The sequence below is a fragment of the Pogona vitticeps genome, chromosome 1 (assembly GCF_051106095.1).
Source record: "Pogona vitticeps strain Pit_001003342236 chromosome 1, PviZW2.1, whole genome shotgun sequence".
Lineage (NCBI taxonomy): Eukaryota > Metazoa > Chordata > Lepidosauria > Squamata > Agamidae > Pogona > Pogona vitticeps.
This window is the reverse complement of record NC_135783.1, coordinates 160,595,315-160,616,775: the sequence shown is the minus strand read 5'-3', so window position 1 is coordinate 160,616,775 and position 21,461 is coordinate 160,595,315. Positions and strand designations below refer to the sequence as shown.

At 43.9% G+C, this 21,461-nt stretch overlaps 1 protein-coding gene and 2 long non-coding RNA genes across 4 annotated transcripts in view; 2 read left to right on the top strand and 1 right to left on the bottom strand.

Moving 5' to 3' along the window:
* The window catches only part of LOC140708395 (uncharacterized), a 27,765-nt gene extending 10,825 nt beyond the window's left edge, over positions 1-16,940 (top strand). The window contains exons 2-3 of the long non-coding RNA XR_012088554.2: positions 15,581-15,695; positions 16,757-16,940. This is a non-coding gene — a long non-coding RNA (uncharacterized LOC140708395). The remainder of the gene's footprint in view (positions 1-15,580; positions 15,696-16,756) is intronic.
* Positions 14,274-20,757, bottom strand: LOC110077489 (uncharacterized). The gene is made up of 3 exons (XR_012088549.2): positions 18,618-20,757; positions 16,791-16,932; positions 14,274-15,691 (listed from the first exon to the last, which is right to left on the bottom strand). It is a non-coding gene; the product is annotated as an uncharacterized LOC110077489 (long non-coding RNA).
* The window catches only part of B3GNT2 (UDP-GlcNAc:betaGal beta-1,3-N-acetylglucosaminyltransferase 2), a 30,558-nt gene continuing 29,563 nt past the window's right edge, over positions 20,467-21,461 (top strand). The window contains exons 1-2 of one of the 2 annotated variants that reach the window (XM_020790587.3): positions 20,470-20,487; positions 20,755-21,461. The gene's annotated coding sequence lies outside the window, so the exon portion shown is untranslated. Of the gene's footprint in view, positions 20,488-20,754 lie in introns of both variants that reach the window. The other variant, XM_078377609.1, reaches the window with a different exon arrangement.

The window sequence follows — 21,461 nt, the reverse complement described above, 5'->3', positions numbered from 1 at the left end:
ACCCACAGCCTACTTTATTAGATGTACCAAGGCAGTAGGTCAGTGTTCTCCTGGCATGCTTGGAGGACTTGGGGGAGTGTCTGAATATGTTCCCTTTCCCCTCAACTTACTAGATAGCATTGGACCTCCATCATCATCACCTTCCCTCTTCCTTTACAGTCCTCTGCTATTCCCGGTTCCTGAATTATACCAACTCCCCCTCCCCATTAGATACATTCCACAATGCCACTTCAGCAAAAATGATAAGTAATTCTTGATGTGTCGATTTTTCGTTACAGCACAAACAGAACCAGTTGATTCCTCTTACCATGAGCTCAAGAAAACAACTATTCTGTTTGCTCTCTCTAATGTTACATGTGTGGGTTTCCTACTTCAACGAATATGACCTCCCCTTGTTTGCCTGTGTTTCCCAGCACCACTCCTTGAAGAGAACACTTGGGTCCTTTTTTGCAAATTCAACCTTTTTTTTTTTGCTCACATCTGTACAACTGCACTATTGCCAAAGTTAGCAAGAAAACCTTCCATATTAACAATGGGAACAGCAATAATTACACAGGCAGTACCAGAGACCTCTTTAGTATCCCCTTTAGTGTGACTGTTCATTTAGTCTTTGGCCTTAATATTCCCTTTACTGTTTTCAATTCAGCTGCTGGTAGACTATAACACAGTGGTGCTCAATTCCCTGCTAATTTGCCATTTGCAAAAGGTTTGCTTCCACACCTCCATCCATGCAAGGCTGTTCTTGCCTGCCCCCCATTTACAGCTATTCTCACCCACCTTTGGCTCTGGTTTATGTCTGTCAGCGTAGAGCTTGGGATAGCAACAATTTGCACTGAATTACGAATTGGCCCAGGTGTTAAAGTGATGGTGATGGTGCTTGTTTACATATGCAGTTCCAAAGCACCTAAAAGAATTACATTCCCAGGCTCAAAATGAAGAATAAGCAGCCATTGCTGGTTCCATTCATAAAAGTCCAGCTGTAGTATTGAATAAGGGGTGGTTTTTCCTTGACCAAATCTAATTTTTAAATGACTGTGTTTGAGGATCGATTTGACTGCCCTTTTGGAGAGCCATCTGAATAGGGGTGAGAGAGCAGGAGTGGTAGGGAAAGCTGAGGGAAGATTTTTTTAAAAAAATATGGGCCTTGATTTTTCATGTTAAAATAAAAGTTATTATTTTTTTTAACATTGTTTGCTTCTTTCTGGTGGCAGTGGGTGAGAAAGTTCCCCATCGGTGTATGTGGGTGTACAGTCAAGGGTCTTGAGGCTGGGATATTCCTGATTTCACAAACACTGGCAGCAGATGAAGAATAACGAGAAAATGGGCTGTTGTGCTTTCCTCTTTTCAATGATGTGACTATTACTATTCTTGTATTCGCGAAGCCTTTCACTGCCAGGATCTAACAGAGTTCCTACTGCAGTCCTCTGAAGATGCCGGCCACAGAGACTGGCAAAACGTCAGGAAGAACAACCTTCAGAACAAGGCCAAAGAGCCCAAAAAACCCACAACAACCAACTATTACCATTCTTGTTTATAAATGAAGGTACAGGAGTGTCAAAAGACATTCTTTGTTTTTAGACTACTACTAATGAAATATATAGCTCAGGGCATTTCAAGTAAAGACCGCAAGTGATGCATGCAGTCTTATTGCCTCATGTGTCTTCAATTGAAGGTCAAATCAAGTGTACTGGAGTTAGATATTTTCATAGACTGCCTTCTGTGTAAATAGCGTAATTAAGCCTTGATTGCAGGTTGATGACCCTCCATTGTTATTAACTGTAGATTGTGGCAGGGTTGAAGCAGCAGCATGGGCAAGCAGCAGCACATAGTGTGTGTATGTGTGTGGGGGGAATGTGGTAGGATGGTTTGTAATCATGACCATTGAAATAAGCCAACAGCTGGAGTGTAGAGACGGTGGGTGGACTTTGTTTTCCCATTGCTCTTGGTTACCCTGACCTGTGTATTAACTCTAGTTCCTCCCACCCATAATTCATAGAGTTGACTAAAGTTAATTAGCATTTGACAGAAGTTGTGCAGAATGGTTATACATAATATGATCGCAAATATACGTTATGAAATCAATGGGGGATAAGAAGGCAACATTAGCTGAATGGAATTGCTTTTGGGTGGGAGGTCTTGTCAAGTTGTCTTCCTTGGCATCACTGAACTCCTACCTGTGAGGGGTCACTCATAAGTGGTTGTGGTTCTTCTGTGTACAGTAGTAGGAGGGTCTTCTCTGCCAGCACTGCTATATGTAACAGGGTGCATCTAAGACATGATTGTTCTGTGAGAAAATGCCGCCTTCATTCCAGTATGCACCACCTCAGCTGCTTCTAGGGAACTTTGAGGGCAGAGCTTAAATGAGGCTTGAACTTCACATTTTATAAATTAAGCATAATAAATTTTTATTAAGGCAGCTGATTTTTATGACAGAAATGATTATTACAACATATGCTTACAGGATATTAAATTAAGCACTAAGGGAAGAAACATTGCTGTATTGAATGCAATTCTCCTTTCTTATATCAGTGGAGGCATTTTCACCGTAGCCTTCTCCAGGGAATGGTCAGCCTGCTTGTATGCACATGATTGAATACCAGTCCTTTTACATGTGTGCTTCTAAATACACACAGAGAGAGAGAGAGAGAGAGAGAGAGAGATTTGTCACACTCTCCGTCTCATCCTCAATGGGCCTTGTGACAATTGTACCCAGTTGCCAGTCCTGGGTGCCACCTCATTATCACTACCTGCCCTGTGGAAAAGACTCCTGGAGGTGGGCAGGCAAAGGTCATGTCAGACTTCTGCTTCAGCTGAACTGTCCTTTCTTTGCTTCACCCAGCAAGGAGCTGCCATTGTAAGAGGATTATCTGTAGGTGATGGTGGCGACTGATTGTAGCTAGCATTGCTAACTATTTTATTAACATATCTCTATCTATAAGCTGCCTTGGATAGACTTCTATCCTGAAAGGTAGGATATAAATAATCCTAATAAACAGAGAAATCTGATGAAAGGACAGAAAACTCCCAGAGACTAACATTCTGCCCTGCCTGGAGCATGGCTTGCTGGAATGCTGCCCCAGTTATGCAGTAGGGGTGACAATAACGTCTTGTAACCCACAACACCCCAATTTCAGTTTTCTGCATGGGGTCTGGAACTACCATGCACGTTTTGGGGTAGGTTTTGAATTGATTTTGAGAGAGTGAAGTAGTAATACCTCTTTTTCAGATTTCCTAACCCTGCTGCCATAACAACCAAAATAATTGGGACTGTGCAGGCACTGTATTTCAGGGCTGCAGCTCTTTAGAGACATGACCTGAAAATTTCGATACCAATCACTAAGTCAGCAAATCTGGCACTCAGGTATTTTAGATAAAGATAAATATACCCCTGTGATGTGCATTTGTATTGTTTAACATAGGGGAAAGATTTATACTGAGAAAAGCTGGATTGAAATCCCTGACTAGCCATGAAAGGCCTCAGAGTGCTCAGAGTTTGGCCCTGAAAATGTAATGAGATGACTAAAGAAGGGAGCCAAAATGTGCTACAAAAAGTGTAAGCAGTGAAACCAGGCCTTGTACTACAGTCTTGAGATTGAGTCCAGGTGTGTAGTTCTCATAAAACTAGTTATATTCAATTTGCCCAGAAGAAGGTGATCCTCTTTCAAAATGGGACAGCTTTTGAAACGCAAGCCTCTGTGCTGCAAGGTCGGAAGACCAGTAGTCATAAAATCAAATCCATGTGACAGAGTGAGCTCCCATTGCTTGTCCCAGCTCCTGCCAATCTAGCAGTTAGAAAGCATGCAAACACAAGTAGATAAATAGGGACCACCTCGGTGGGAAGGTAACGGTGTTCCATGTCTAGTCGTGCTGGCCACGTGACCACAGAAACTGTCTACGGACAAACGCTGGCTCTACGGCTTGGAAACGGGGATGAGCACCGGGCACGACTGGACTAAATATCAAGGGGAACCTTCACCTTTATGAGGGGAGGAGATACTGAGAGTTTCAACGGAAGCTGATATAGTGCCTATTTGTTTCAGCGCAGTGGGTGCCGAAATTCCTAGGAAAGGGCTGTGATTGCAAAATTATAGTTAAGCAAGAGGGAAACATCATCACTACCATCATTATGATCAAATTGCAGAGCTGAAATGAACAAGAATGGAGCTTCTGTTTCTTGGGAGCAGGAATCAGGCCCTTATCACCTTGATTTGGATAATGAAATGTTTATGCATGTGTGTAGTGGAAGGACAAATCCTTGTGATGATCATCTGTATTTGTGCTTGTCGTCCTTTTATTTTATGTTAGGGTCTTGAATATCCTCTCCAGAATCACCTTCCTTCTCTCTTGGATCCTTGTACAAGACTTTGAAAGCTAGGGCTATGATGAGATTTACTTTCTATGGCATGTTTGGATTTGAGGGACTTTAGTCTCTGCAGATGACTTCTGCTTTGGCACTTTGTTTTTCCATGGAACTCGTGGACACGTGTACTCCCCCACCCACCCCCCGGCATCCAGTTTAGGCTGAATTTGTATTATTGTTGTTGTGGGTTTTCTAATTTGATTTAAAATGCCAAAGCTTTTATTGTACTTGCAGTGCTCATGTAGAAAGACAGTCCTATAGACCAGGAGTCCCCAACCCCTGGTCCGCAAACCAGCAGCAGTCCATGGCCTAGGCAGCGCTGTGCACATGTGCACAAGTGGGCTCCCCGCAAGTGACGCTGCGTGCATGCATGCAAGAGCACTCCACCCCCTGCGAACATGCCACACGGATGCATGCAAGCACCCCCCGCAAGCAAAGACATGCGCATGCACGCAAGCACGTTCTGCCCCCTGCAAGTGCGCCATGCACGTCAGTGCGAACACTCCCCATGAGCACTTTTGCACACATGCACGAGAGCTTGCTCCACCCCCACGAGCGTGCCACCCCCCTGCAAGTGTGCCACGCCCCCTCAACCGGTCCACAGTTGGGAAAAGGTTGGGGACCACTGCGTAGACCCGAAAGAATGGTACACTGAAACTGCCGTTCTAAATGTATTTGCACAGAAATAAGACCCGACTGGGGTCAATGTCAACATATTTGTAATGGAGCCAGTCACTATATTGTAAATTAAAGGCTTGAACATATGAAATGTACTCATATAAGTAAAATATGTTAAAAAGACTGTATGTAAAGTGCAAGCATACACCTGTTGTAGGTCAACAGGCAGAATTTGAGGCTTGAGTTGCCTCGGGCAAGTATTGCTGATTACAGAAGCTTTTCCTCTGCAATAAAAGTAGCTCTGTGAGAGCATTTCTATACTGCTCTGGTAAAGGAGCAGTCATATTGCTCTGGTATAAGAGTAGTCATGCTGTTGTGTTATACTGGGCTGTGAGTAACCATTTACTGTATATGTATATGCTATTATGTTATCATGTTATGCTGTATATGGACAAGCTGTTATGCTGGAGATAAGCTGTTTAAGTTACATATATCAATATAAAATATTTTTCTAAACTAAGTTTGACCTGTCTTAATTTTTACATCCAGACGTAAACGAAGAGCACTGAATTCTGTTCAGTTTCCACCAGTTCTCTCTAGGGAGCCACATTCTTTCTTGAATCAGCTTAAAATGTTTCTGCTAGTACATGTTTATGTACACATGTTCAAAGTATAGCAGATATACTCTCGACAGTCAAATAGTAATTTTTGCCAGGATCACTGTGCAATGAGGTTGGTAAAGCATGCACCAGGTTTGAAAGAGACCAAGGCATTCTTTCTGATACTTTAAAAACTGTCCCCAGTAGACATAATTCTATTAAAATAATCTCTTGTATACTTTAGACCAGGCTTGTCCAACCCACAACCCCCGGGCCGCATGTGGCCCAGGTCGACTTGTAATGCGGCCCAGGGCAATTATTTATTTTTTAAGATGCTGGGAGTTGTACAGTAGTTCCTGGCAAGGGGAGGCAGCTGGCGACCATTTCCAAGCTGGGGCCTCCTTAGCAGCTCCGCTCCTCCCCTCCCCGCCCCAGGGGGGCCGGAGCGCAAGGCCTGATGTAATTTCCGAGCTGTGCCGCCATAGGCTGGGCTGCCGCCAAGGCTGAGGAAACAAAACTTAGGCCAGGCTTTAAATCCCGTGCCGGCTGCGCAGCTGCCGCTTTCCAGATGCCCTGCGAGGTTCCAGGCGTGCGCGCTTCTTCTGCTTGGTTGGGTTGAGTTGCTGTTGGTGTGATCCCCAAGCAGAGGCTGAGAAAGTTGATGCAGTGGGATTACAACTCCCAAGTTCCCCAGCAGCTGCTGCAGGGGTCTGTGTGTGTGTGTCTGTGTGTGTGTTTCTGGGTGTTGTCATCCCTCCCCAGTTCTTTTTTCCATCCCAGAAATAAATAAGTTTATTTATTTATTTACTGCACTCCCAATGTGTGTTGAAGCCCTCCTACCCTGGGTGGTTTGCGATAAATACAGCACAAAGCCAAACCTGACAATATAAACACTAAACAGTAGCAAGTAAGTTTAATATGTTAACTATGTTTTCTATGGGTTTTTTTTTTTTTTTTTTTTTTTGGATGATCAGGTATCATTATTGTTATTTTATTTTATGTGCGGCCCAAACTAAATTTTCATCTTCTAATGTGGCCCAGGGAAGGTGAAAGGTTGGACACCCCTGGATTAGACCATGAAATGCCTTTTAAGGAAAGAATATAATATAAATCTGAGAGATAAATGTAGGCTGGAAATGAAAGCTAGCTGCCTCGTCTCACATATTGGTGCTTTTCATTCCAATTCGGAAGAAGTAATACCGCAGAGTAGGAACAAACATTGCAACACCACCAAATCACCATAAGAGCGTCATATTTTCTCAGTCCAAATGCAGCAAAGTGAGAATGAACATTTGAGGTTATAACGTCACCTCTAATAAGATTAGTTTTTGCTCGGTTCTGTGAGCAGCAACTGTTCCTCCTAGTCAGCTCTTTAGTAGGAGTGCACAATATATGGCCCTCCTCCACAATTTTATTTTAACATTTCAAGGCAAGTTCACATTAGTTTTCCAGATGCAGACAAATTGAAACCCGGGGGGGGGGGAGTGAAGTACTGTCTGAGACATTGAATCTGATGCTCTCCTTTTCTCCTGCCTCTGGATATGCTGCAATCCATTGGGGGGGAAAAGGGCACAGGAGTGTCTTTGCTACAAATTACTACTAATACAGAGACAAAAATGGATTAAAAACTGCATCTTTGCAAAGTGACAAGGAGGAGTCTTCAGTCATTGATAGTGCTTAGAAAAGTTACTTTTTTGGACATCAGCTGTCAGAATCCTCCAGCTGGCATAGCCACTAAGCATGCTTGTTCTGCAATCCCACAAACTGTGGTCAAAAAGAAGTATGTTTTCCAAGTTCTTTAGTAGTCTTTTAAAGCAGTGGTCTCCAACCTTGGGCCTCCAGATGTTCTTGGACTTCAACTCCCAGAAATCCTGGCCAGCAGAGGTGGTAGTGAAGGCTTCTGGGAGTGGTAGTCCAAGAACATCTGGAGGCCCAAGGTTGGGGACCACTGTTTTAAAGGATATAAGCATTTTTCATTAAGTTTCTGTGACCACCCACAAAGGTCCCACAAACACACAGAGTTTGGAGAGTTTGCCCTATTTTCTGTGTATTGTAATTCAGACCGTTGAAATGAACGGCAAAACATATAACTCTCAGCAAAACACAGAAATGGCCTTGATTTCCTGAAAAGGTCCTCAAAATATCTTTAAAAAAATCAAACTTATACAAAACAGTTCTTCCACCTTTGTTGAAACATCTTATCTCACCATAAAAATTAGGCAGACACCACCACTATGCTCAAATTATAAATTATATATGCTGTCATGAATTAACCCTCCATCCCAACACACACACGCACGCACGCACACACACACACACACACACACACACACACACACACACACCAGCCTGTTTTGTGTGTGTGTTTCCCAGTGAAGTTCATTACCTCCTCCAAGCGCACACTTCAAAAGGAAACTGTCCCTAATGTTCCTAAGAACTAAATGACACTCTGTCTCTATGCTTATACTCTGCATTTGGTATAGTTGTGACTAATGCACTCGTTAATGTAGATTTACATTCAGAATAATGTGTAAATGTTAAATAAGGTTCATACCAAAGGCAGAAGGAAATAAGAGTTTCATGGGATTTAAGACTGCCCTATCTTTTCACTTCTTTTTTTAATCTTACAAAAAGGGTCAGAGAAGCAATTGGCTTTGTTTTGACAGTGGCAGAGTATATTCTTGCATATGCCAATTAATTTAAATATCTGTCTGTCAAGTTCTACTGTTTGCAGCTAGACATTATAACATGAATTAAAACACATACAAAAATAGATGCAAACAAAACCAATCAATCTAAATAAATTAACCTAAAACTTCAGAAATGCAGGTCACAAAAACTACTGATTCATTTATATTAAGAAAACTGCTGGTGTTTATTGTAAGGGGGGGGAATCCTTACCCTGGGCAAATTCTATAGAGAGTAATATAAAATATCAGTCTGTATAGAATTCCCCCAGAGTTAGTTCTGCTGGCTGGATAGCTCAGGCAGCTGGAGAACCCAAGTAAGGTTTTCCACTACAACTTATAAGAAAGGTAGCCTGTGTGGTCTTGAAACTGATAAGCCATTTCTGAAGACTGTTCCAGAAAATCCTGGAAAGGGTCACCAAAGGTCAGAATAGACCTGAAGGCACATAATTATTAATTAATTAATAAAAATGTAGTGCTCATTATTTTAATTCTGACAGAATATGAATGCAAAATGTGGATTATTCCTTGGTTCATCAAAAATACGCAAGTCAGATATTATGGAGAAAGGGTATATGATAAGAGTACAAGAATGTCTAACAGGAAAGAAAGTTCTCGCAAAAACCAAACTGTGGCTTAGTTTGATTTTAATATCTGAAGCTTGGGACTTAAAGGCACTGAACTTCTGATGGCGAAACCATGGAATCTCTAATAACTGTGAAAAGGAATTCCCCCACCCATCACCTACCTTCCTCCCCCACATTGTGTGCATCCAAAACTGGCTCTTAAGAAGCCCTCTGGAATTGTTCAATTGTCAAGGCTGCAAAGGGCTGCAGGAGAAGGAAACAGGAAGGAAATCTCATTGTGACCACTAGTGCACTTTTGGATTTAAACCTTAGCAATCTTTATAGATTCATAATCCCTTTTGACATATGTCAAAATTATAGTCAGCAAAAGCTGTATCATGGGTTTTACAATCTAATAAATACACTTGAAGATAATATTGCTGGGGAAGCTGAATAGCTCAACACCAGATAATTGCAAAATTGGGCACTTTTCTTTATTCTGCAGACTTGGTTAACATAATTTTGCCAGATGTTGATCTGAACCAGAACTTTTTTTTCCAAATATACGATGATAGATTCATTAATGCACAGAATAAAGGAGTTTTAGGTGAAGCACTAAGTGTACCATATGGTACTGACAAAAGCATATACATAACTTCTTTTTAATTTCATCATGTTCTTTCCCACTGGAATATGCAGCAACATATTATGAATATGATACACACCTAGCAAAGCAAACTGGTTCCCATTCTGTTAACACAATGACCCTCTGTATGGTAAAGTTTTTTTTATGGGAAGTAATTTAGATATTTCAACATTATCCTCTTGATCACAAGTGACAATGAAGCTCAGCTGTCTTGGACTAAACCAGTCAACCCTAAATTCAGTGGTTGAAATGCTGTTGCTTAGTGTAGTTTATGTCACACTAGAGGAGGCTTTGAATTGATTTTTCAGATTCCCCAACCCTGCTACCATAACAATCAGAATAATTTGGACTGTTCACGGACCATATTTCAGGGCTGCAGCTCTTTGGAGATATGACCTGAAAATTTTGATACTGATCACTAAGTCAGCAAATCTGGCACTTAAGTATTTTATATATAGATAAATCTACCCCTATGATGTGCATTTGTATTGTTTAACATAGAGGAAAGAGAGCTAGATTTGTACTATGAAAAGCTGGATTGAAATTCCAAACTAGCCATGAAAGGCCTCAGAGTGCTCAAAGCCTGGCCCTGAAAATGTAATGAGATGACTAAAGGAGGGAGCAAAAATGTGCTACAAAGAATATAAGCAGTAAAAACAGGCCCTGTACTGTGGTCTCAGGATCATATCAAACAAAAGGCTATAACTTTATAACTGGCTTTCAGATCAGACAGTCTGCTCTTGTACAGTGTGAAATTTGAGGAATTTTGGACAAAGGGTTTTCAAGTTAGGACTTTTAAAAAGTAAAACGGTTTTACTCACTCCCCTATTTAGAAACAGGTGACTCCAAGCTACCCCAGATTTAAAATAGTTCACACATATTGAAAAGCCCAGTCCTGAAAGAGAATTGTTGGGCCCATGCATTTTTATTTATTTGGAAAGAATACAGACTGTAGGGGCTGAAATATTGGTCTTCAAAAAAAGGCCTTTCAAATGGTGATTTTTAAAAATAATACTGACCATGTTTGGCACAGATTTTCAGGAAGAGTGGCTTTAACAAAGGCTACATTGTAGCTACTCAGTTCAGGAACTTTTGAACCTGTCACTTAGGATCCAATTAGCTGACTCTCAGGGGGAGAACTTTTTAACTCCTTCCTAGTCAAATAGGCTGTTTGGGATTCATGCCTGCAAGGGGATAATATGTCTGGTTATTAAAATGCTGATACAAACATTAAAAGAAACATAGAGAACAAATATTTAGAAGTTTGCTCATTTAAGCTGTGAAATCAATGTTTTTTGTATTGTGACTGGGGATGGTCTTACTCAATGTCAGTACAGCTTTGGTGCCTATATTCTGTCATAGTTGTTAGTTGGCTGCCTCAACTATTCCATCCATCTTGTCACTATACACTTGCTTGGCAATAAAAAAATTTTTCAATAAAAAAACTCTCTTGTAAACCTGAACTCATCCCGGAGGAAAATAAGATCTATAATTAAAGCACAGAGGAATAGTACCAACTGTGAGGGGGGATTTGGGGATTGATATAACTTGTTTTATTATTATTATTTTATTTATCTTATTTATACTATTTTAGTTTTGTGTTTTATTTTGTTTTGTTATTTTGCTGATTAATTTAAAGTGCATTATGTGCATTAGGTATTATGATTTAACATTTGGATTACCTTTATTAATCTGATTACTGTATCGCATCTGTATTAATTCTGTGCACTTTTTACTTTTCTTTATTGACATGGAGTGGAAGGTCTGCCCCCCCCCAGCGGGGGTCCTCAGAATATCCAAGTGATTGCGGGTAGAGGGAGATATGGTGATGGTACACTCCCTACTTGTGTTAGAAATACAGTGAACAGATGTTTGAAGGCTGTTCACTGTTCTGGGACTGTGACCAACTGCCAGTCTCGAGGTAGTCAGATCAGCCGGCCCTCCACTCTAAAACTGGGGCTGCTAAATGCCAGGTCTGTGTCCAATAAATCCCAGATTATTCAAGATCTCATTCTGTTGGAGGATGCAGATCTGGCGTGCATAACAGACCTGGGTGGGCAGGGAATGGGGAGTTCCCTTGATCCTTGCCTGCTCTCCTGGTTATGCGGTCCAGCACCAGGGTAGACTGGAGGGGCGGGGGGAGTAGCCATTGTTTATAGAAATACTCTTGAGGGTACCAGGTGCTCTACGGTGGTAAAGACAGGTCTGGAGGCCCTCCATGTGTCTGTTGGGGTCAGGGATGGTATTGGGATCTTGCTGGGTTACTGCGCTCCCCGCGACCCAGCCACTTCCCTACCGGAGCTGGTGGACTTTTTGTCTCTGCGGCACTGTTGGAGTCCCCGAGGCTCTTAGTCCTGGGTGACTTCAATATCCATGCGGAGGCAGAGGTTTCCAGTCCAGCTCTTGAGTTCTTGGAAACCATGGTTTCCTTGGACATGTCCCAACATGTCAACAGTCCCACACATGTGGGAGGCCATATGCTAGACCTGGCATTTTCCACTGAGTGGAGCAAGCGTGGTCTGATGGTGACTGACCTGGTGTCAGTCCCCTTGTCATGGTCAGATCACCACTTAATAAAATGTAACCTCCTAGTGTCACTCCCTCCCCGCAAGGAGCATGGACCTATTTCAATGGTCCACTCTTGAAGGTTACTAGATCCATTGCGATTCCAGGATACCATGAGAGGGATTCCAGCTGATCTGTCTGGTGCTCCTATCAAAGCTCTGGTTGATGGCTGGCATGCTGCCATCACTAGGGCTGTAGACACGATCGTTCCTAAATGCCCTCTCTGGTGCAGAGTTCAGACAGGGGCCTGGTATAACCAGGAACTACAAGCTATGAAGCAGAATAGGAGACGGTAGAGTGCATTTGGAGACATAAACCAACGGATTATAATAAGAAAGTTGTCAGGATAACAACTAACTATTACCTGGCTAAGGTGAAGGCTGCTAGACGATCACACTTCACTGACCGGATAAGCTAAGCTTCAAATCAGCAGGCAGAACTTTTCTGTATAGTTCGCGATCTATCTGGAATTGGTCTGGTGATGGGCCTCCCACTAATATCTCACCTGACCAATTTGCAGCATTTTTAAAATCAAAAGTGGATACCATCCGCCGGGAGCTCTCTCCTTCTTTAAACATAGTGGATCGATCAGAGATGTCCAGCGCTCCGCCTTGCCCGGTGACACTTGAATTCTTTCAGCCTGTGATGCCAAATTTGGTGGACAAAGTGCTTGACCGCTGTCAGGCCACCACTTCCTCTCTTGACCCTTGCCCGGCCTGGCTAATCAAAGCAGCCAGGCCCACAACGATGGACTGGGCCACAATGATAATTAATGGATCTCTCCAGGAGGGCAAGGTTCCTCTTGCCCTCAAAGAGACACTCATTAGGCCCATTAGGAAGAAACCAAATTTGGCGGTGGATGATATTGGCAATTATAGGCCCGTCGCCAATGTTTCCTTCCTCAGTAAAGTGGTGGAGAGGGTGGTGGCTGATCAGCTTCAAGCTCTTTTGAATGAAACCAATGCCCTGGATCCATTTCAGTCGGGCTTCAGGCCGTGCCACGGCACAGAGATTTCAATGTTCGCACTGTTGGATGACCTGTTAAAGGAGGCTGACAGGGGCAATACGTCCTTGTTGGTCCTCCTCGATATCTCAGCCACCTTTGATACTGTTGACCACATTATCCTCCTGGGGAGGCTCTCCGAGCTGGGAATCTGTGGCCTGGCATTTGCCTGGCTCTGATCTTTCTTGGAGCACCGTCCCCAGAGAGCACAGCTTGGGGAGTGTCTCGGTCCTGTGGAGTCTCAATTGTGGGGTTCCACAGGGGTCGATCATCTCCCCAATGCTGTTTAATATCTATACGAGGCTGCTAGGTAGGGTCAGCAGGGGATGTGGGGCTTCGTGCCATCAGTATGCTAATGACACCCAGCTCTACATCTCTTTTTCACTTGCTTCACTGGATGCCGTTCTGTCCCTTCAGCGGTGTTTGGAGGCTGTACTGCAATCGATGCAGCTGAATGGGTTTTGGTTGAACCTGAACAAAACGGAGGTCTTGAGGGTGCATGGCCCCTCCATTGGCGGTTTGGGAAACTCCCTCTCTTTTGGGGGGATGACTCTCACTGCACAGAGTGGGGCCCGCAGCTTGGGGATACATCTGGACCCGGCGCTTACTATGGAAACCCAGGTGGCGTCCGTGGCCCGCTCTGCCTATTTTCATCTGTGGCGGATCGCCAGCTGCAACCCTACCTTGATGGGGGTCCCTCACCTCTCTTGTCCACATGCTCGTAATCTCAAGATTAGACCACTGTAATGCGCCCTATGTGGGGCTACCTTTGAGATCGATGCGGAAATTCCAAATGGTGCAGAATGCGGCCGCCAGACTCCTTAGTGGGGTGAGAAAATATCAGCATATCTCTCCCACTCTGGCTGCCTTGCATTGGCTGCCCATTCATTTTTGCATTGACTTCAAAGTATTAATGATGACGTATAAAGCCCTAAACGGGTTAGGACCTCAATATTTGGCAGATCGCCTTCTCCCACCTAGATCTACCCGAATTACTCGGCACAGCCAGGAGGGACGGTTGAGAGGCCTAACACCGAGGAAGGTCCGGAAAGAAAGAACAAGAAACCGGGCCTTCTCAGCAGTGGCTATGGAACAGCCTTCCAACAGAGATCCACCTGGCACCTTCGCTGGGTGTTTTTAAGAGCCATTTAAAGACTTGGCTCTTTAAGCAGGCCTTCCCTCCTGTCAATTCTTGAAATCTATCTTCTTGTTTTCTATTATTCTCCATCTTGAATACACCATACTATTGATTTAATTGTTTACTGTTATGATGTTTTTATGATATTTTATGATATTTGTAATCCTCCTCAAGTAGATGCTGTCTAGGGGGTGGGGTATAAATCTAATAAACAAACAAACAAACAAACAAACAAACAAACAAACAAACAAACAAACAAACAAATTGCCATCAGGTCACAAAAGTGCAGGGATTAACAGAGCAGAATAACTTCAAATCCCCAAGAGTAATCCACCCCCTTTACTCACTAACTGGCAGTTACAGTGTCAATAACTCACTCTGATACCTTAGAAAAAGAAAGAATAAAAGGTTTAATTACTTGCAACTGAACAGATCAAACAGCAAATTGACAAAGGTGACTGCTTTTCAGCAACAGGCTTCAACAGACTAACTGCTTCTAACCTACAAAAGAGAGGGGGAAAGGACTGAGCAGAGAGGCAGGTCTCTCTTTGAATTCAGAGGCAGGAAGGAACTATTGGTTAGTGCTGGGTGGACTGACAGTCACCCCAGGCCAGAAAAGGTCCCCCCACAGCCACAACATCTCCAGAAAGCATGAGGGTTGTAAAAACTCCAAAATTAATTACCTCCAAAATGTCCTATAATTAACAGTTATGCTCAGATCTTGCAAATGAACAGCAATCACTTTCTTTATTGAGTCTCATATTTAGTAATCCTTTCTTCCTATTGCTCCCCAGCTTCCTAATGATATTGTCTTTTGCTCACTTCTTGCAAACTGATTGCATGAGTCAATTTTTGGTAAATTTGAGCCTTTTCTGGTCAGTTCTGTATTCTTGTTATAGGCGCAAAGATAGCCTCAATTGACTCAAGTTTGTTCTAGTGATTGTTCAGGCTTGGCTTAATGGAGCATCTATTTATCTGTCTTTCTGATGGTCCATGGTATCTGTAAGGTTCTCCTTCAACACCACATTTCAAATAAGTTGATTTCCCCCCCCCTTTCTTCCCTGTCCCTCTTTCAAATAATATGGATGACTTTGACCTTGGTTTCCAGTGACAATCTTTCCTAATTTGCAGCCTCCCTTTTTATTTTATTTTAAAAGGTAAGAGGATATTCTTTGGGAAACATACAGGCAGCATGTCCATAGATCCTGTTATCCAATGCAGCTTTTCTTCCTCGGGTTGGCTCCCCCAAGGAAAGGGTTTAGAAATTCCAAGATCACTTTCTAGTGTGCATTCTGGGATGCAGGTAGCGCAAGATTAATTTACCTGAGAGGTTAAAGGGTGTGTGTGTGTTGCACTGACTCAGACGTTTACTTCACCATTTCATTACATCCAAAACAGGCCTTCAAAATATTTTGGCACAGAGGGACTGCAGTCAGCGGTTCTTGTTTCTGCCCCTCCCCCAGCATTCACAGTAGAGATCATGTGACCTTCTTCTGAGATCTTCCAGCACTGGGTAAGAAAGGTTTAACCATAGTTTATAATTCCCTTCTTCTGCACAGTATTAACAAAAGTTACCTTGAGTGTCACTGCCATTGTCTGTGAAAAATCCTCCACCAGCATCACTTTCAGCTGCCCAGTAGCAGCCCTTCAGAAGTCTCTTAGTCCCCATTACCACTGAAACTATTCATTCACTTCTACTGATATGGCCATTACTCCTGAAGAAGGTGGTTGCATCTATGTCTGGTACCTCAGCCATGAACAGTCTGTCTTGGGTGACCCTGTTAGGAGTCCAGGATCATAATGGAAGCTAGACCCCATGTGGTATTGCTCCTGGCTTCTGCATCAAGGTGTGCATCCAAAAAGGGGAACCAAACTGACATTCTTCAGAAATATTTTTAGTGATGCCACTGATTCAAAAGAAAAGATTCATAACTATTGCACCCTTTTTGTTCAGGCTTTCAGTGCAAACTTCAATTTAAAACAATCTAAAAATAGTCCTGAAGTGAAACACACCGTAAATTCGATTTTAAAAATTTAATTAATTTATTGCTTTGTATCTTCCCTTCTCCCCTTTCTCTTCATACGACTTAAGGGGCAATGGATTTTTGTCTCTTGAAGAACACTTCACAATGCCCCATTTTTGAAGGGGGTATCTAACCCTTCTGATGACACTCTATAAAAAGAGTTGGGTGTTACAAAGCAAGAGAGACGTAGGCTTCTCTGACTAACTACAAACAGTATTGCCTCATCTGAAAAGGGATTGGCCTAAATCAAAGGCCAGTTTAAAATACACACACATTTTAAAAGCCCACATTTTTGGCAGCTACTATGAGCACCTTCACTTTGAGCCAAGCTTTAGCAGAATGATTATTATATACTGAAACATTAAATGGTATGCTGTTGAAACCTTGGGAATGTAGCTCTTCTACATTTATCCTGTTATTAGCATACTATGATTTGCAAAGCAATTACTGGGATCTGTAAAACAAATATGCTTATTTGAATGAAGATAACAAAGAATGTGGGCGATCTGTTTAACTAACTTAACTAAAATATTTTACTGTCATATCCCAGCCCTGAACAAACGTCAAGGTTATTCAGTACCTACCACAGACAAGATTATTACAACAACTGATGCCTTTTTTGTGGGATCACGCTCTCTCCATTCACTGCATCCTCCAACAAAGATCCTCTCTACCAAACATGAACTGCTGTACAAAAGTACATCTTCTTATGTACAAAACAGATACCTGAAAAATGAGAAACCCACTGTGTGAAAAAAAGGACAAAAGTGATTTTGGGTGCATGCATTGTCTACATGCATTTTGCCTTTTCTGAGGAATCTGAAAGGATTCAATTGCAAAATGTGCCTGAACTGCTTGACAATAAGGCCAGCAAATTCCACAATCAAAATTAACATCTCAGACTGCCAAAGCATGAATGTCCTTGCATATTTATCAGTTTAAATTACATAAGCTATGTTTTACAGCAGAGCTTGCAATATTAAACATGCTTGCTTAGGAGCAAATCTCAGTGAATTCTGCATTTCCTGTTCTTGCTCTTATTTTTATTTCATCCTGTCTTTCTTCTATTGACCTCAAGGTGATATATACTGGCATAAGCCCTATACTGTACTGTATATGTATTCTGAGAAATCTCGGTAGGAGTGAATTGTTAGTATCATGACTTTACTCAGGATCACGTTTCACCAAGTCTCCAGAACCTGACTTATCTAATTAAAACTCTGTTGCCCAGCATCAAGGCTAAACCCTGTCTCTTAACCTCCTGTTACATGGCTACATGGCAAGTGCTGATAATGGGACAGCTTAAAGTGACTAGTTCTAGGGCAGGTTTTCCAAATAGTTTGTACAGTACTTGATTTTATAATTTGCTTCAGTGTATATTTTATGGGGTGTAGCAGTGGTGATACTGCATGTGGTGGCAGTTCTCTAGTAGCAATTACACTTCTTGTAGTAGTGGGATGGTGGTAAAAGAATAAAATTCAGCACTTTGAAAATTGGGTGGAGGGCCTGACACTGCATAGAAAACCACTGAAAATGTAAATAGAAACCATGTGGAGCTCCTAATGCTTTCTTGCAAATAGTTGGCATCTATAAGCATCCTGTGTTGTTGTTTTTTAAAAAAAATATATTAAGACTTCTATAGAAGACCAGCTATTTCTCTCACAGAGTGTTTATTTCCAAGACACTGGCTTGGCATGAAAACATGATTGATTTATTATTGAACTAAATCATTTAATTAAGTCTCTAGATTTTACAATGTGTTGACCATACTGCTTTATATAGTTATGGAATGTTCATAACATTTTTCCAAGAGGAAAAGGAGGGGATTTTGAGGGATGTGTTCACAAACGGTAACAAAATCAGCCTGGCCTGTTCCGGGACAGCCCAGATTGTGTTCTCCTGGTGTTTAAAGTATACACTCGGTTTTCTACATTAGCTAAGTATTAATTTACAATTCCCTGTGCCACTTGTGTTGCAATATTATCAGCACATGTAAACCTAAGCAGATTTATTGAAACATAAGTCTATGCAGTCAGGCTTACTTTAAAGTAAGAGTGCCTAGAACTGCAACTTTACTTCTACAGCCTTAGGGTGAGCAGAAAGTGGATCAACTGGAAGTGCAAGAATGAGATGACCTAGACAGAATTGGATCCAGAAATCTGGTTGTTGTTGAGAAGACATGCAAAGGAAGAAGACTGTTTTGCATGCTTGGGTACATTTGTGTTCCTCTCTTTTACATACCCATAGCTGAAATGAGATCTCAAGCTATGCATGGATTTAAAAGACTCCTTCCCTCCTCAACCCTACTCTCTGTATGGCTACTGCACTTCAAATAAAAACTCTGCTTCTTCTTTAAGCAGAATTGCTCTGTGGAGATTGTGCATCAAAAAGAGGTTAGCTCTTTCCCTCACCTGTTGCACCTCCCCTACAAGCTATCCCCGTAGACAGTATTCAAGGATAGCAAAAAGACTCTGTGTGGACTGGACCTGTTTCTCAGCTCAGTAGTCACGTGGGATGAAGAGACGGAGCTAGAGGCAAGAAAACTGTTGTCAGATTCAAAGAACCTACAAGCCACATCCTGTCTACAGCCTGGCAGTCGTCTACCACTGCCTTGTAAGTAGTACCACTCTATCAAGAATAATCCAAACACCACTTCCTTAGTCCAAGTGAAACCAGCCGTGAACAGTAGCTCCATCTTATTTGGACTGATTTGTACATTAGCCCTCATTCAGTACAGCACTCTCTTCAGATATCTGATAAGCATGTTAGTACCTCACCTAAATTTGATGACAAGGAGAAACAGAGTTGAGTATCACCCATGTATTGCTGACAGTTAAAAATGCTATGCAGGAAGTTCCTGAACTCTATGCATCCCCCCATCAGGCAGCATTTCCAAAGGTTTACAGCTGAAAAGGATTCCAACCCCAGCCCTCAATCTGGAAGACCTCAAGGTAATGCAAGATCTCAGCCTCAGTTGATTTTTAAGTCATCAACTCAATGTCACAATACAGCATGCTCTGGTCCATGGGGGTCACAAAGAGTCAGACACAACTTAATGACTAAACAACAGAGTTTTCAGAAAAAACAACTGGTGACAGCTGTGCAACCTCCATGCTTAAGGCACAGTAGCAGTTATAAAGCAAGCCAAGGTGTTGTGATCAGGTAGCTGAGTGAGTGCTGCCTTACCAGTGGAACATGGTGTTAACCAATATCCATTTTAAATTTACAGACATGGGGGGGGGGGTTGGAGTGGGAAGGAGAGAATAACCACTAGAAAAAGACTCAGCAGCAATGGGATTGTGCAGCTTTTCCATTGTTTAACCTTGAACGTTTCTGAGAGCTGAACCGGCCTCTGTCCCCCAATCCAACGAACCCTGCTTTCCTCTTCCTCTACTGAATTTCAAATAATCTGGTACAAGCAAGATTTGGCAAAGAGTAGCTGAAGCCTTCCAGATCTTTGAAGTGCTGGGAGTTTGAGGAGATACGGATGGGCGAGAAAAAAAAATAGCATGCGTGGATTTCAAATGAGACTCTTCCCCGCCCGGCCTCTTCCTCCTCCAACTCGCGGGAGGAGATGCTGTTTTGCTACGCCAACTTCTTGGGTACGCCCGATGTGAGTGAAAACCCGGAGCACTCATTTGTTCTCAGGGCAGGGAAAGTAGAGGTGGATACCCGCCTTGGGCCATTTTAAGGAGAAAGGCGGGGTATGTATGTATAGGTAGGTAGGTAAGTAGGAAAGCTGAGGTAGGATGCCTACTGTTACCTCAGAATACTGGTGGGTCACTTGGCCCAGGAGGCATCATTCCGGCTTAGCCAGCCAGTCTCCATTACCGCCCCCCCCCCCAAGCTCTCGTCCTGGCTTCCTGAGAGAGAGAAAACCCACGGAGAAATGCGTCGCACCTGACAGGGCGTCTCCCACGCCCAGGGAGCGGGAGTTTCCTCACCACGGAAACTACTGGTGGTTTTGTTTTTTTTTTGGCTGCCCTGCGATGACAAACGCAAAAATTATGACCCTAGACGCAGCTCTCTTTTGCATGGGCGCAGGGGACGGGTTTGGGGATTTTCCCGCCCGCCTGCTCGCCGGCCCTCCTGGGCCGCCCTTTCTGTTCGTCATCCCTTCCTTGCCCTTAACTTTTCGGAGGCGCAGCCAAAAGGACGGGATGGAGCTCCGACTCCGCCGGGCTCGTTCCCGCCTCCATTGCCACCTCCTGGAAGGACGGCGGGAGGCCTTCCCTCCTCCTCCTCCTCCTCCTCCTCGGGTCCCGGGAGACCGCCCACAAGGTGGGGCTTCGCTCCTCTCGGCGCTCGCCGTTTGCTTTCAGCCGATTTTTTTTTTCCACAGGGGGCTGCCGAAGTGTGTCGGCTGGAGGTCGGTTTTTGTTGGGTCCTGGAGGGTGTCACCTTGAACTGAAAGTCGGAGGTGAAAGTCAAAAGCTGCTGAGGAAGAGGGGAGGGAGAAGGGCCGCCGGAGGAGGAGGAGGAGGAGGAGGCGGGAAACGCGCATGGAAAGCCACAAGTGGTAACTTTTGGGGCCCTTTCCCTCGCCAGGTACTACGGGCTCCCCACCACCACCACCACCTCTCCGCGCCCATCGCTTCCTCAGGAGCCAGCCTTCCAGGATGTCTCCCGGCACCCGAGGCGGCGGAGGGGTGCCTAGCCGGGGTGCCGTCGCCGAAGCGGCCGGACTAACCGCCTCCGTTGCACAGCTGGGATTGCTGCAAGGCAGCCGGGGTGTTCGCGTTTGAGGAAGAGCCCGGAGTGGTTGCCGTGAGTCATTGAGGCGCGCAGCGGCAGCCAGAAAGAGGAGGGAGACGGAAGCGGCGTCGGCGTCTCTCTTTTTTTTTCTCTTTCCTTCCCTCCCTTGCCGGACGAAAAACTCGCCCTTTGGTCAGGAGGCGGTGAGCAAGAGGAAGCCCCCCGATTTGCACGTTGCCAGGCCTCGGAGCGCCGCTGCCTTCCCGCCGCCGGCATTCCCGGGGACAGGCGAGCCGAGGGAGACGCACCTCGGGGAGGAGGGGGACCCGCGGCGAAGCGGGAGGAGGAGGAGGAGGAGGGGAGGGAGAGCCGCTGGAAACTGCGCGTACTTATGAGGGCAGACCCGGTAGGTGCTGGAGCCGCCGGCGAGGCCGTCGTCACCTGAAAGCGATGGTGGTGGATCCACCGACGGCGGCAGCACCACCACCACCACCACCAGCGGAAGACGACGACGACGGCAGCAGTACAGGAGCGGCGGGGCCTGGCCATTGTCTGCCAAG